This window comes from Cornus florida, unplaced genomic scaffold, assembly GCF_030987335.1.
Source record: "Cornus florida cultivar Cherokee Brave unplaced genomic scaffold, ASM3098733v1 CherokeeBrave_3.0.0_Hap2_Chr05, whole genome shotgun sequence".
In the NCBI taxonomy this organism is placed as follows: domain Eukaryota; kingdom Viridiplantae; phylum Streptophyta; class Magnoliopsida; order Cornales; family Cornaceae; genus Cornus; species Cornus florida.
In genome coordinates this window covers 114,819,418-114,832,989 of record NW_026775575.1, presented here as the reverse complement: position 1 = coordinate 114,832,989, position 13,572 = coordinate 114,819,418, and the positions used below count along the sequence as shown (strand labels likewise).

Sequence of the window (13,572 nt, the reverse complement as noted above, 5' to 3'; positions counted from 1 at the left end):
TACTTTTGCTTTGTAATTGTGTGAATCAGATTAACATGTTTCAAAAAACAAGTAAACTAGTTCAGTTTTGAAAACTCAACTTATTTAACTTGGTTTGGCTTGTTTAATTAAATATGTCAAATTAGAAAATAAAAATAAAAATTAAATATGTCAAATCAACAAAAAAATATATATTCTTAATTATATTTAAAAATAATCCAATCGACCTAGGTCAAATGCAGAATAGTGAGACTCCGGATGGTGAGGGCCACACCAACAATATCACACATTCGGTCTGACCCATTCCGGATCATATTCAAAACAAAATTCAGGTCAGACATTCTGCTGATGTCCTTTTGGGACACTCGTGTGGTTTTAAAAATCATGAGAGTCAGTTACTGAAATTCTTAAACAATTCTCTTGGAAAAAAGGATTATGTGATGTTTCTCTCTGTGATGTTTATAAAGCTCGGGGTAGTCCTGTCATATTTAGGTCTCAATATTAAGAATATCCACTTTGCCTATCTTATAATTGAACATAAAAAAATTGATTCAGGTTAGCATGCTATAAACACAATGTCATATTTGTAATGCTTTCACTACTACAATAGCAATAAATTTCCCAAGTGATCTTATATTCAATAATAATTTAACAAAATACAAGTTAAGATCGACTCATTAAAAGCATACAATCACGTCCTAACTTTTCCCTCGTCTCTCTTACAGTGGCTGTGCATCACTGTCACTTAAATTCAATGTTTCATTCCCAAGGTTTTACTGTCCAAACTTGATTCCTGAACTCATTTTAGAGGCCTCCTCAACAGTCAACAATGGAACTGCACAAAATTGGCAAATTATTATTATATATTATAACAATCATACAAAAGTTTGCAGTAGAAGGAAAAATGACAAGCACCTCAAAGGCTATGGGACATTTGTGCAGTCTAATCAGTAAAAATGAGAATCTAGTGTGCAATGTCCATTAGATCAAATACACAACCAATACAATTTGTGAAGTCTAATCAGGAAAAATGAAAATCTATGATAATTCATAACAACTAGTAGTGCCTGAGTGAGGCTTCCCAGGTCATAGAGATTGAAAAAAGAGAAACTATTTCATAAATAAATATAGACTATATAATACTTATCAAATATATATATATATATATATAGACTATATAATGCACACTTTTAGGTATTGATCGAGCAGAAGGCAAGGAGACAGAAACGTAAAAATCACCCATCCAACAACAAAATAGTGGCATAGTTGGACAACTAGTTAAGGTTTACTGAGCTTAAGCAAATAGGATCAAAATCCATACAAATTTAGAGACAGTTAACAGTTGCCTGAAATATCATTAATTTTGATTTTAGAAGGATGCCATGGTCACTATGCATGCTAAAGAACTACTAATGCTAGGACTAGGAGTCTTGTGAATCCTCTGCTCCCTACCCGGGGTTCCATTCCCTCCTTCAAAATTTACATTCAGTTACTGCAGGATGCTTTTAGTGGTCTGCCCAACTCTGTCCAAGCTTTTCGTGAGGGCTACGCCCAAAATATTGAAACCGGATTGTGTATATTGATACACCCAAAATATTTAAACTGGAGAAACAAAATTTGGACCACAACTTCACACATTGTGCTTATGGCCTTTTGGGAGACCGGTGTGGATGAGGAGTTCTTGAATTTTTAAAACCATAAAACTGTAAGGGTCATTCATTTACTGCAGGATGTTCGAAGACCATACTTTTAGGGGCCAATTTGTATAGAGGAGAAAGATTTTGAAAGATTTTTTCTATCTTTTTCTATATAATTCTAGTGACAAAGATAAGAATTAAAAACCCCAATATGATCCTCACCATGACTAAACCACTATAACATAATGGCTTTGATAGGAGATAATATTGATCAATGGACAATTTTAACAAACAATTCATATGCATTAATTAAATATAAATAATCTCACGTTACGTATACTTTAAGCACATCCTTTTTGCATCCTATAAACTGAATCTTATTCTCGGGTAACCATGCATTTTTATAACAAATTTACAATATTATGACTCTCAACTTAATCACTCAAATCTAGTTTCACTGTCTATAATGTTCCTTCTAAAATTCAAGTTCTATTAAATATCCAACCTTTTTTTCACGACAATTGTGATATTCAATAACTTTGTCACGTATTCATATCTCCTTTGACATCTTTCTACTTAGGAAATCATTAGGGCAGTCAATATTGAGAATTTCTTCAACGTTCCATATTTCCACAAGCAGTCAATCGATGCAGCAATTAGTAGAACTACAACTACTGAGATGCCACTTTTCAATTTTAGATAACTTACATACAAACCAAAGTCATGAACCATTCTTCTAATTTTTAAATAGAGCAACCGAAAATTCAAACACGAACCATATTATACATTTACTCGCTGGCCACATCATATCAAAACTGTTTATTGTGTTTTTTTTTTTTGTTGCAATTCAACTAGTACAGGCCACTTCAACCATCCTATTGTACTTTTGTATTCTTTTAATGAAACTATCCATTCAAGGGGCAGGGAAAAAAAACTTCAACCATCCTTTTCCCCACAACTTCCACTTTAGGATTCACACTGTCCTCCATTATCAGCAAGATTAATGCAACACATAATATGCTGCTCCACTAATCCTAGCAATCCATTCCTAATACATAAACATCAGTTAATTCCTTCCAAATTAACCAAGTACATTATTACTAAGAGACATATTGGTCTATCACATATCATCAGTAAATAACTCACAATAATAATAACAGATTATGCATCCACACACAAATCCAATTTAACAGCCACAAAATACATCGATTCTCCCTAGAATTTTACTTAAACATATAAGAGCTATGGAATCATAAATACATGTAACCACACACACATATATAATGGCTGGAATAAGTTGATCACTTGGGTGGGTGGTCGTCCACCTTTTGATCACATGTGCAAGCTTCCACCAAAAAAGTCAACATTATACAAATTATTAACTAAGTTAACTAGGGTCATAGTAAGTATATATTCATGTGTGCGCCCCTGTGTAAGTTGATGGTTCAGTAACATTGACTAACAATTGGCATTGACCAGATTGATAATCTGATAGCATCAAATGTACCAACATTTATCGAGGACTCTAAAACATCTTATTGTCATTATGGTGTTCCATTTTTAAATCAAGTAACACACTAGTCTAGCTAACCTGCATCAACAAATTTAATATAAATTAAAAATTGTCAATATGGAATTCGTGATGCAAATGATTTTCAGGCCTAGCAGCTAACTCTGACAAAAGCAAAATTTTCTTCTCCGGTGTCACTGAAGCTGCACAGGAATGTATCATGAACATCATGCAATTTCAAAGAGAAGACCTTCCATTCACCTACTTAGGTATCCCTCTTATCTCATCTATGCTCAGTTCCACTCATTGTACTAGCCTTGTGAATAAGATCTCTGGTAGAATCACTCACTCGTCAAGTAAAGCCCTATCCTATGCTGGTAGACTCCAACTTTGTAAATCTGTGCTCTGCAGCATCCAATTCCACTGGATGAACATCTTCAGTCTCCCCAAGATGACCATCAACCTCATCAATTCCATCATTAGAAAGTTTCTTTGGTCAGTTTCCAGTCCAATTAAAAGGAACTCCAAGGTGGCATGGATTCAGGTATCTCTTCCTAAGGCAAGTGGTGGACTTGGTCTCCCATTCTCTCTTAATTGAACAGAGCTGCAATGCTCTACTATATATGGCATCTCTTCAAGGTTCCAGGCAGCATATGGTCCAAATGGATATACTCCAACATTATCAAGCAAAAGAATTTATGGGATGTCAACATCCCCTCTCACTGCTCTTGGTCAACCAGAAAGATCATGCAGCCTAGCAAGACCTTTAATTTCTGCAAAAATTGGAAATGGCCGCATATCTCTCTCTGGTTTGACTCTTGGCTTTCCATGTGGTCCACTTGTCAACAAAGTTCAGCATTCCAGCTCCCCAAGTACCACAATTGGAAGATATTCAAAGGTGAGTTCCATCACTCTCGATGGGGAATGGTCCACTCCATACTGCCTTCAAAAACTCATCCCAGAGTTGAGAGACACCTCTTTTCTCCCACCACTGAACCCTTCTATCAATGACCACTTCCTTTGGAGCTCTCTTCCTTCCTTCTCCCTATCCCTAACCATGGATGTTATTTCACGTCCACTTATGCCACTTCACTGGCCACGTGTTATCTGGTTCAAGCATAATATCCCTAGACATAGTTTTATTCTATGGGTTACAGCACTTGGTAAGCTTTCAACAATGGACAGACCATCCATGGCCTTTAAAATGACCCATGACTTTTGTTCCGTATGTTTAAATGACATGGATCCCACTCCTATCTTTTCTTTCGATGTCCATACTCATCTCTTAGTTGGAACCGCTTCCAAAGGTTTTGCAACTTCCAAACCAATCTTCTGAACTGGGATGATTTGCTTGCTTGGATATCTAACAATTGGACATCCCCATCTTTCACCTCTCTCCCAGACCGGTGTATACTTCATTTGGAAAGAAAGAAAATGTAGATTGTTATAGGATAAATGTTCTTCTGCAGAAAACTTAAGCTCCAGCTCAATCTTGAGGCCATCAAGCTCAGATTACTTTCATGCTCATTCAAATACTGTAAGGCGGTCAGAGGTCTAGTAGCTACTTGGCAACTCCCAAGCTCAATCTTAAGGTCTCCAAGGAACCTCCAGATTACCATCATCATTAACTCGGGAACCATTTTCCAGAACTTCGTAATTGCTCACTCTACCTCTCCATCCCACCTACAGCATATTGATGCCTACTGCTCCTAGTTCTAATTCTGCTCTCTTATAGTTCTTGCTCGATTCTCAAATGTTTGTTGTTAATTGTTTTAGGCCACAAAGCCGGTCCCTCTCTCAGAGAGACTTGTTTGTACATTTAAATTACTATGTATAAAATTATTATAAACCAACTTACCTTAACAGTAAATAAATAAATAAATTCTGCAGAATTTAAGATTGAACATGAAAAATAGGATGAAAAGCCAAAAACAATGCATAAAAAAGAACAATATGATGGTGACACTAATTTATATTTTACTAATATATAATATGGTTTGATAACCTAGCTTCTGTTTGTGAAATTCATAGAAATTAAGCAAATACCGGTGTAGACTGTAGTTGACGTTGACATTTAAATTTGTGATGAATTTTTGAAACCAATTAATTGACAAATACACACATATATACACAGTTAGATACATTGAAAACGCACAAAAATTCACAAATAAAAGGTGGAAGGGGAAGCAAAAAACCAAATGAATTCAGAAAAAAAGGACCACTATACCAAAAAGGAAAAAGAAAACCAAGAAGAAAACCACTACTAGTGATGCTGCGACTACTACAAGAGAAACCAAAACAACCATTGAAGCCAAAACTGGTTGTGTACTTGTGTTGAAAATTGAATCTTACAAGGACAAACTCTTTGAGTTCCAAAATGCACAACAACAATAGTAGCATAAGAAAACAAATCAAGCACAGATATGGAACTTTTATAACCGTGCGCGAGTCGAAATCATGGAGAGAAGCCGGAACAGAGTTAAAAGGGAAGAGACGACTCCCTTGTTTTCGAGTTCTTGTCATCAACACTCACCAGAATATATACATATATATGTAAGATTACGTGTGTGTGTGTGTGTGTGTGTGTGTGTGTGTGGAGAGAGAGAGAGAGAGAGAGGGGGGGGGGGGTGGTGTGGGCTATGGAAATTGATAACGCGGAGACGAAGGGAGGGGAATTTGGAATTGCAGAAAAAGCTTACGGTGAGTCTCAAAGGGGGAAGATGATGACACGTCGAAAGACGTCAGGGGTAATGTGGGAAAATGATGAATTACGACGGTGTTTTGGTAAAAGTAGATGCAGAAGTCGTGGGCAAAATGGATAAGAAAAAATTTGGACCATTTCTCGATTTGTGCGTGTCATCCTTGCGCAGGGGCCATGCTAATCTTCTCTGTATCGTTCCAATTTTATCGGATGTCCCCAAAGGGACGTACCATAGTTGTGATCTCATCGTATATTAACCACAAAGACTTCGTTTTTTTAATCGATGTGGGACTACTTATAAGCGGTACGGGAGTCATTCACAGCCTAGTAAAATCTACAACTTTACCCTACATATATAGCCTGAAGTTCTGCCAATCCACTGTTCCTATATCATAACTCTTATATCTATCTTCACCTCGTATTTTGAGCTTGGTATACCATTTGGATGTCCAGAACGAAGTGGAATCAAGGAATAAAAATTACCATGAGAGTGAGTTATTAAATAATTATGTTATCAAAAATATTATTGTACCTGATTTTTAGAAATACAAATTTTTTTTAAATACTTTTTAAGGGTAAGTGTAGAAAACACCCCTCAAGTATACTCTGAGTTGTATTTTTATTCCTTATTTAAAAAAGTGTGCAATAAATATCCCTAATCTTTTAAAATTGTGCAAAATTACTGTCATAAATCTGACATAAATTATTAATGTAATACCTATTTTGTCCTTTAGTCTTCCGAAAATACCATCCTTCTCTCTCTACTCTCTACCATTCAAAACCTCCTCCTCACACCATACACACACACACACACACACGTGTTTATCTATCTATAGATACACACACACATCAATCTCATCCATTCATATATATATATAAATACACACACACACACACATATCTATCTATATATATAAATATGGTAGCTGCGAATCAAGGTACCACTGGCGGTATCGATGGCTTGTGGGTTGTGGATTAGAGGTGGCGGTGGCCGGATCTCGATGCCAAGATTGTGAACTCAGGATCAATGGGTTTGTGAAAGGGAATCGGGATCCACTATCTTCGCCGCTCCGAGCCTTCACTGTCGCTCCGTCTTTCTTACTTAATGGCAACTCAATCAACGTGGCAGGGGAAACCACCGATGGAGGAAACCGATTTGTAGCGACAGAAGGCTAATGAGGCGACGAGGATATGGCGCGATTTCGCCTCCATTTTCTCTCTTCGTTGATTTCTGTTGCCCGATTGTGGGGTTTGGGGATAATGGGGGTGGCGGCGCCTCCACCATCGATGTTGTAATCCAACATCTCACCGCTGAGAAACATCGATTGCAACGCCATCGAGGAGTAATCAAATGTGGCAGTGGAGCGGCGGCAGCACCATTATCACTACCACTGATTTGACGTCATCTATGTTTCGTCGGCGTCATGAGCCTCAATCGGGTCATAGTTCACAGCTTGATGAGTCTTAATTTTCTGGGTCCTATGGATTCGTTATAGTTCACAGTCGCCTTCGAGCTCACCATCTTCTATGACAGTCTTGATGCCTCACCCAGATCGAATTGCAGAATGGGTGGGCAAAATTGATTGCACCAAATTGAAAATTGATTGCAGAATTGTCCTTTTTGGTTTATTTACAAAATTTTGTATTTTTATATATTTTATAAAATTGTTGACTAAGGGTACTTTAGTTAAGTTTGATTTTAAATGTGCCAGAGGGATTTGATTGCACCAAATTGAAACTTGAGGGGTGTTTTTTGCCCAAGAATGGTGTGATCTGCACTGTAAACATACTTGGGGGGTGTTTTTTGCACTTGACCTATTTTATGCGAGTTAGTAGCAATTCTAATTTGACATTAAATGTGATACCCCCCGGATTTTCAGATGCGGGTTGGCCAGGCCCACACCCGATTACCCGAGGATATCAAACCAATTAGCAATAAACGAACACATAATACAATTAAAGAAATATGAACAAATAAAAATTTGCTGAAAAGAAACTAGAATGATAATCCAAAACTGAAAATCTCAAAATAAAATTTTATAAGTAAAGTATTAATCTGATATATCCAACTTTTCCAATTCCAATACAACTCGGGAATCCATCTGATGAACCCCTAATCAAAACCAATACTGGAAAGCTAACAACTGAAAAGAAGCCCACTGCTAAACCATAAAGAAACCTCCTACGTCGTCGGTAGAATGAGTAATCGTCTCTACTCAGTACGAATAAGCTCTAAGACCTGGAACCGTTCGTTACCTGAAAAATAATAGTGGGTCAGGCCCACGAACAAGTTCTATCTTAACTACAATCCAAACAGAGAACCGATACGCAGATACATCCTAGATGTCCCAACCATATCTATATAGTCCGTAATAGATAAATATATATCCACACTACATGACTTTCACTAAACTATGCTGAGGGTCTTAACTTGAATAGAAGGCAATATGCAATACGCACCTGAGTGGGCATGACTACCTAAGCCTAACAGGGTATACCTCAACCAACATAGCTAGTTACGCATCCTACTGCATATACGCACCCTAACCGTCGACTATGAGACTCAAGCTCAGATTGCGGTACCATAATTATATATTTTAAATCCATTCATATCCATCCACAGGAAATCCAATAAATCGTTCAGCTTATTCAACCGCACAGACTTATATAAAAGATCCAATAAGTCATTTAGCTTATTCAACTGCACAGACTTAAATATAAGGAGAATTATATTTTTATAATTCGTACCCTTATTCCAAAATAGGTAGGACTGAGTATTTTAAATCAGTCTGTCCCTAGTATGCCACCGTCCCGTACCGGTGCATACAATTCACAAAATCCATATAATTGATAGAGCAGGTAAAGTTGTTCACCAATTAAAATCTATAAGGTAGAAATTAGCGTTTTGAGCTAAACCATACCTAGTATGTCACCGTCCCATACCGGTACATAAAATCCTCCATATCCATGTAAATTACAATATATAAATAATAAGCAAGTAATTTACAATTCAAAACCAAATATCCAAATAATTGTAGAAAGAAGATTAACAATCTCGCAATTAAAATCCAGTATTAATCCATGTAATTGCATCAAAGAATTTAATATTATAACAATTAACATCCAAGGCATGCATAGTTCCAATCTAAAATAAAAACCTTATCATGCATTTAAAACAAGTTTTATTAACATACTGGATCCCATTAAATTGCTAAAAATTTAATTAAGCAATTAATCCGTCTTTCATCCGTTAACAGCGTAAGAAATTTATTAATTTTATACTGTTTGTCCCATTGATTTAGAAATCAACTTTAATCAATTCAAGGTTTTAATCACACCCAAAATTAACTATTTAATCCCTCTGTGAAGTCCCATTAAATTTCTGAAATTTAACACAAGCCACTCAGTTCATTTCTTCTGTTAATAGCATGCACAGTTGTATATTTTTACACTGCTTCATCATTTATCATAGAGACTTAAACCATGCAATAATAAGTTTAATAACACTTAGAATTAACCATTAAGACCCTCTGTAAAACCCCATAGTCAACAGAACAGTTCCCATGCTCCAACAGTAAACAAACTGTTCGTAAAAGAAAAATTTCAGAAAACACTATTGAAAAGAGCCTTCTCTAAAAAACAGAAGAAGGCTCTAAACCACCTAGAGCAGGCTCCCACATTCTAGAGCCTTCTCCTTTCCATTGAGCCTTCTCTTTTTAATTCTAGAGCCTTCTTGTTTCCCTACTACACGTCTTCTACTTCATCTCCGGCACATCCGACCTTACTGTTCTTCCTCTAAATTGAACTTACAGGTCTTAAATTACATCTAGTATTAATCCAGACTTTGATTTATTGCAGTAAAATTCAATACCAAAAATAACACAGTGGTGACTTCTATGTTAAAACAGAGACGATAAAAGCCATACATGACAGAACTATTGCAGATAAGTTTTCACAAATAACAGATGATCAAAGTCAAATATAAAAATCATGCATTTTAAACAAGATTTATATATCATGCTATAATCCAACAAATTGTTAAAATTAAATTAAACAATTCAGTTCCTCCCATCCATTAACAGTATGCTAAATTGTTTACTTTTATACTGTTCCATTCTTTTACATAGGATATAAACCATGCAATAAGAGATTTTAATAACTCTTAAAACTTCACTTAGGAACCCCAGTACACTCACAAAGCAGTTCAGGAACATTAAACCATCCAAACACTGCCCAGAAAACAATTCCTATGGGAGAGCCTGCTCTAAAACTTGTAGAGCAGGCTCCAGAAAACAAAAGAGCAGGCTCCAGAAAACAAAAGAGCAGGCTCCAAATTCTTGGAGCCTTCTCTAGATAGGTAAAGCCAGCTCTGCCTCTCCTAGAGCCGGCTCTGCAATGGGGGGGAGCCGGCTCCCTCCTCCTGGAGCCGGCTATCTCCCTCTCTGAGAGCCGTCTCTTGCGTCTGCACTTTCTGCGACCTTCTTCTTCAACGCCGGCCACGTCCAACCCTTTCTATCTGGTTTTAAACTGTTCATAATAGTCTTAACCGTGTCCAGTACAATCCCCATGGTGTGTTTACAGCAGTTGAAATCCAATACAGAGATTACAAGTTCTACAAACTAAACATGCTTTATGAACACACTTTAAATCAGACATGCACGAACTATACTTGAACAGATTCAACACATACAGAGCATCAATATAGCATATAATATAACTGTAAAACTCAGTTCACGATTAATTAAACCCTAGAGGCTACCTAGGTGCATAGAACACAAGCCAAAGGGAAGGAGGAAGAAAATAACTTGCCTTTATAGTTTTGGATTCAAAACTCTGTTGCCATCTTTCTAAGTTTTTCCCGACAATCCAATTCACTGTTCAATCTCTTATTGCTTTATCTTCCTCTCTCCTACGTCCGTCCTTCAAGCCACGGCCAAACCCTCACCAAAGTTGCTCTGTTTGTTTCTCACAACCTCTCTCTGTTCCTCTCTGTTTTCTCTCAACAACTCTGAACGTAAATAGGGTCTGTGTTTGCTAAAACCCTAAGGTGCCATACTGTTATATATATATCTAGACTTAATAAAACCCCACTCCTTGTAGGATCAAAGATAGATCCCTAATCTAAATCCTAGTCGGCCCATAGAACAAAACCTAAGTTATCATCCACGACACCTAAATTATAATCTACGGCTCCACATACGTGACGTTCAAAAGACTGTAAGTAATTAACGTAATTAAAATACAATTAATTAATGTAACCACCGAAAATCAAAATACAATTAATTAATTCAAATAAACACAATAAAAAAAATAATTCATTTAAATAAAACAATTAATTAAAATAAACCACTATTCAAATAAACAATTTGACACATAGAATTAAATTTAAATTTCAATCTTATCCTTTTGAAAACTATGGGTATTACATTAAAGTCAAACCTATCAGGAAACTTTGAGCATAAAGAAATTAATGTTACCTTATTAAATAAACATTTTTCCCCTTATTTTAGACGTCTCTTAATTTTATGGACATTAAGTTTCATGCAATTTGATTTTAATTTCAATAGAAGTGTTATTTCATTGAGAATATATCTCAATTGATTGTTAGCTAAGAATAGTACACATCTTGATGAAAATTCACATGTGTAGTTAAATTGTGAAATTTGAGTCTCTACTACAATTACTAAACCTAAAAAAATATTTGAAGTACCTTTCTCTAATGTTAAAGATTGACTATTCCTTGTCAAGTAAGCGACTTTGAGAATGTTCTTAAATAAATAAATTAATTAAATAATGTATGTGTATAATAAAGAAGTAATTTTTTTAAATTGCATAAATGTGTAATTCCAGATATTAAACAGTGGTTTGAAAATGTATTTAATTGCTTACTGAGTCGTATAAGCATGATGTAATTTAATCATGCTTATATATTTGAATAATGTTGTGATTAATTTGCAATGCTTTATTGGAAGGGGTGAACGATTACCCATTTATAAAAAAAGTTTAAGCTGTTGGGTAAAACTGGATACCCACCTATTTATACCTAACCACTTTTCCATCCAGATCCGATGTGATATATGATCCTTGTTACATTCTCCCCCACCTAAATTCGTAACACCCTCGTTGCGGCTCGGGCCACCCTGCCTACCCGGGGTGGCTCACACGGACGCCTTTCGGGCCAAGCGCTTGACGTGACACCGAATCAATGACTGAATCTGGCTCTGATACCAACTGTAACGGGTGGATGCTTGCCATTTACCTAAAAATTTAAGTTATTAGATAGTGCTGCATATCCATCTATTTATACCCAACACTTTCCTATCTAGATCCGATGTGGAACAAATGACCCCTTATAAAATTCTCCCCCTATCTAAACTCACAACGCCCTCGTTGTAGTCGGGCCATCCTGCCTACCCAGGATGGCTCACCTGGAAGCCTTTTGGGCTAGGCACTTGGCGTGACACCGAATCAAAGACTGAACCTGACTTTGATACCAACCGAGACAAATGACCCTTGTTACACTTATGTTAGTGGACTTGGTATTTATTGTTGATGTGATAATTAATGTAAGCCTAATTTTATGTGAGCGGTTGAGAATTTTTTCTACTTTCCCAGAGTACGTGTATCGGTCCCATAACACATGCACCATTCAAGTCAAGAGTGTCATTCGAAAGTGAGACCTCGAGGATTTACTTTCTGCATCCCTGCCAATTATAATCTTATGAATTGTGATATACATTGAGTTATATCAATCAAAATTGAACAAATGTATATATATATATATATATATATATATATATATATATATATATATATATATATATATAAAGGTACTTTAATTTTTAGAATTGAAATAGAATAGTAAAATAAGGCCAAATTATATAATTTGATTCGATGTGGTCCAATTTACTAGATAATATGGTTGTGAGATGAAAGGTAAAAATGAATTTACGGTTTCAACCCTTAACTAGATTTGTATAATTATTTTATTTGGAAAAGATAGTAAAACATTTAAATGATTTTTTTTTTTTTTACCACGTGATATTTCAATTGTTATAAAAAGTAAGAAATGAATGGTACAATCACAAACTTCCTCGTCCAAATTATACTATAGTGAAATCTTGGGTGAGACAAATCTTTTCCTTCTCCAGTACATGTAAAATATATATATGTATATATATTTGCACATGTTGCTGAAGAATTTTCTTCAGTGGTTTGAAGGCGTAGAAACATCATATCACAGCCATACCATAATGAGATATTTTTAATCGATTTTCCATTTCAGGCTTTAAGCAACTTAAGATCATACTCGACTTTTATGTGGGGTAGCTTTTCCCATGACAAGCAAATTTGTTTCTTTTTGTTGGGAATAACGATACGTTTAATTACCCGCAACTAAAAGCGCGTGGACTATGGTTGCAGAACAAAATGCCATAAAATGTTTTTTTTTTTATTTATATATATATATATTTTTGGTTTTTCCGGGTAATGCTGTAAACATGTGTTTGAGTTCAAACTTGACTGGTTATTTTTTTGAAAAGGTTAAACTCGACTTGTCACTACCTACGTGGATTGGTACAAATAGGCACCCATAGATTATAAGTTACATAATTTCACATCGTTTAGGTAAGGTAAAGATGAAATATTAATATGTGCTGGTTCGATTTTCAAATGGTATGAGGTCTTCTGGATAAAACTCAATAATAAAAGTGTGCGGGTTCAGACTCAAAGCAGACAATATCATA

At 35.8% G+C, this 13,572-nt stretch overlaps 1 non-coding gene across 1 annotated transcript; it reads right to left on the bottom strand.

The window, feature by feature from the left end:
- Positions 1–5,950: 5,950 nt before the first annotated feature.
- LOC132310578 (U6 spliceosomal RNA) lies at positions 5,951–6,053 on the bottom strand. The gene has a single exon (XR_009482643.1). It is a non-coding gene; the product is annotated as a U6 spliceosomal RNA (small nuclear RNA).
- Positions 6,054–13,572: the final 7,519 nt, after the last annotated feature.